We start from the raw sequence: 324 nt of genomic DNA, 5'->3' as shown, positions 1-324 counted from the left end.
TTTGCTTGCAGTCCACTACAAAAGCATATTTTGCATCATTCAAATGGTGTCGTTAGTTTCCAGTTCACCATGTGACCATGTCCAGACTGTTTGTTGTTTGTTATTTAACAAACTGGTGGGTGGGGGATTATTAATTTGCTTGGAAACAGATGAGGGTTGGTATCAGGAAGGGAGTCTGGCCAAAGAAAACTTTGCTCCAATAAATTCTTGTCATAACTGTTAGATTATTATCTAACATTGTGAAGACCTGAAAACATCTCTCACAAAGCAGCAAAATATTTGAGCAGGTACATGATAAAAGATGTGGAGGTGCAATGACCCAGT

This window comes from Octopus sinensis, linkage group LG4 (assembly GCF_006345805.1).
Source record: "Octopus sinensis linkage group LG4, ASM634580v1, whole genome shotgun sequence".
Lineage (NCBI taxonomy): Eukaryota > Metazoa > Mollusca > Cephalopoda > Octopoda > Octopodidae > Octopus > Octopus sinensis.
The sequence above is the reverse complement of the archived record's forward strand: the minus strand, read 5'-3'. Positions refer to the sequence as shown.